This window comes from Arachis ipaensis, chromosome B09 (assembly GCF_000816755.2).
Source record: "Arachis ipaensis cultivar K30076 chromosome B09, Araip1.1, whole genome shotgun sequence".
In the NCBI taxonomy this organism is placed as follows: Eukaryota; Viridiplantae; Streptophyta; class Magnoliopsida; order Fabales; family Fabaceae; genus Arachis; species Arachis ipaensis.
The window spans coordinates 124,270,015-124,273,265 of NC_029793.2; positions in this window are offsets into that span (position 1 = coordinate 124,270,015).

Sequence of the window (3,251 nt, forward strand, 5' to 3'; positions counted from 1 at the left end):
CACAACAGGAGTCTCGTACACAGGATTTAGGCTAAAGTGCGCATACGAACGGGGTACAGACGTTGGCTGGTCTCACAGTATATACATATAAACAGAAATGGAGTTCACTCTAGACTCAGAGGACTGCCTAGAGCAGAATCCTTTTTTGCGTATGATCGTCAGTGAATTATGGAAGGGAACTCATGCTTCCATCTGAAGGGGGAAGGGTGAGAGAAGAGGTAAGAACTGGGGAGTTCTTAGTAGGGTCGGGGTTGTTAGTTACGTTCATTTATTTGTTTTCGATTAGCAGATGGATAATAAAATACAGTAAAGTAGTAAACAGAAGTTTAAAATAGATAGAAAAATAAAGAATAGAACATAAGCAGAAGAATACAAGAAGGTAAAGCACAGACATAGCACTCGAGCAAGCAAACATAAAGAAATAGATCACACACAAGTAGGAATGCAACAGAGAATGATGCGTAGACAAGAATGATGCATCTCTAGTCCTAGTACAGGCCATGAGATCATGTGTCGGTTAGCACCTGCATTCTCGACATTTATCCGGTCACGAGTTCACGATTTCCCGGATATGATCTTCCGTTCAAATAAATGCGCATATAATTATTAGCAGCTCTATTGAGACAGCCTCTGCTTTCTACTCGCAGGAAATATACTCTTGGGAGCGAAAAATTGTTGTAGGTATCCTAGTTTCCCTATAGAAGCTCTTGGGTTGCTTTAAGCAACAGATAATAAACAAACATCTCTTGGGTTGCATTAAACAACAAACAAATAAATAATATCTCTTGGGTTGCATTAAGCAACAAATATATATATATATAATATCTCTTGGGTTGCATTAAGCAACAAATATATCTATAATATCTCTTTACTCTGTTCTGATTTCTCTTTTTTCTGTATCTCTTTACTTTTCTCTGATTACTCTTCCTCTGTATCTATATTTACTCTTTTTCACTTTATCTCTTTACTTTACTCTTGTTACTCTGTTCTCTGTGTTTCTCTATTCTGCTCTGATTTCTCTGCTTAATGTATGTATTTAAAGCTTATGTAAATTTCGGTATGAATAGTTAACCTGTCCCAAGAATAGGTTCATTAAGTCTATACTGAAACAGTTTAACTTTTCATATAATACCTAACCCTAGTCGCAACTCAATGACTAACTATGTTGACCTAGTTTGTTCACTAATCTCTGTCTGTTTTTCTATTATTAAAACTTTACAGACTTCTTCTTCGATTTTTATCTTTTCTTCAACTTTTTATCTTTTATTTATCTTTGCCTCACTAATATGTTCTTACCACTCCCTAAGTGTTTTATGAAGGTAATTATGAGATTCTGCGCTTAAAGTTGTCTTTCTAAAGCTTTTACAGAAAACTGCCTTTTCCGTATTATTTTATTATTTTTATTATAATATTATTTTTAATTAAATATTATTATTTAATATTTTATTATTATTTATTATTTTATCATTAATTTTCGAAAATTAACTTATCTTTTACTTTTAACTTTTAAAATTCACTTTTTACCACCCGTAACTTTTAATATTTCTACTTTTACCACCCTAACTTTCAGAAGTTACCAAATAACCCCTTAAACACCAAAAATTTTACTTCCTTGCCCTTTTAAGGATCTAAAACCTGTTCTTCATTGTTCTTCGTCACACTCAAAGTGTTCTTCATGTTCTTCATAAATTCTTCAAATTCTTTCTCTGTTTTTACCCGTTTTTCAGTATTTTCAGCAACCGATTTTTACTATAATTCATAATAAATTAGCAGCCACTAAAACCCCATCTTTTCTACATGATTTCAACACAAATTGAATCTCAAATTAAGCCTAGGGTTTCGATTTTTTAGCTGCCCCAAGAACATGAACTTTAAAGCTTGAATTTCATCAAATTTTATCAAAATTTCACCAAATTTTCACCAAGAATCAATCATATATGTAACCAATTTTTAGCACAGCTAACTCATACAACATTCACACAGCTCAAACACAAATAATCAAGATTAATTTCGTGACACCCTACCTGGTTTTGCTGCTCCTAATTCAGTTAGACTTTCAGGTGGTCCTTAAGCACTTTTTCCTCCTAAATCACATCAAGAACAACTTTAAATCCAAAAACCCTCAACTAACCAAATCTCACTCAGCATATTAGGAAGTGATTTCTAACCTTAGACTTGCTGGAAAGTCACGTTTCTTGGCCCTCAAGTCAAGTTAAGCATGATTCTTAAGGAAGAACATCAAGAAAACACATGTTTAAGCATGTTTTCTTGAAACCGAATCAAAAGGGAGATGGTGCATCCATCTCACCTTGATTCTAGCCTTGATAAGTTATATGGTTATGTAGAGGAAGAAGAAAGGATCATTTTGGTGAAATCGGAGTTTTGATTTGAGTTTTAGTTCAGAAGAAATCAAGCTTTGAAGATTAAGTGTTCATGAAAGTTTTTCTCTTTCCTCTCTTGTTATTTTCAGCCAAAATGATGAAATGAGACAGCATTGGAGGTCTTGGGGGTGTAGAGTGAGTTGTGATTGGTTGGCTTGGAGGTGGGTTAAAATAATATTAAAATATCTCAGGTGTATAACTATTAAAACTAGATGTATCGGAACACTTGTAAAAACATCTCTAAAAATTATTTTCTGAGCTACTAGAATAAATGACACTATTAACATATTTATTATGAGAATAAAACATGTATGATGATTCCTTAGCATTGCTAAAGTCATCAGAGAGTGCTGGTGCTAAGCTGCACCAGTAAACCGTAAACCCGGTTAAACCGATTTTCTGTTTTTAACTAAAACTGACCAGGTAACCTTATAATATTATTCAAGAAGCTTCTAATACTAATATAATGATAATATTACCCTATTATCTCTCTTCTCTCATAAATCGAGCCCGGTTCGTCAAACTGGGACTATTTACGAAAAACTGAATCAAAACTCCTAACCGATACAGTTCAAAAACTAGGTTCTTCGTGACCGCATTATCGAGCTTGCCTCGGAAAAGGTTCTAGCTTAAAGATAACATAATGACAATGAGGATTGAGATACTGGTTGATATAGAAGAGGTGTTCCCTTTACTGATCTTCTGGCGAAATCCGTGCCTTCAGAAAAGATCTCGCATACTCAAAAATCAGGGTTGTTACAGAACCCGTCCTGGTGCGGGGCGGATAATTACCTGCCCCGAGCAGGTAGGGGCGGGGTGGGTACCCGTAGGTTCGGGTGGTATTAGCCGTATTACCATCCCTAATCTTCC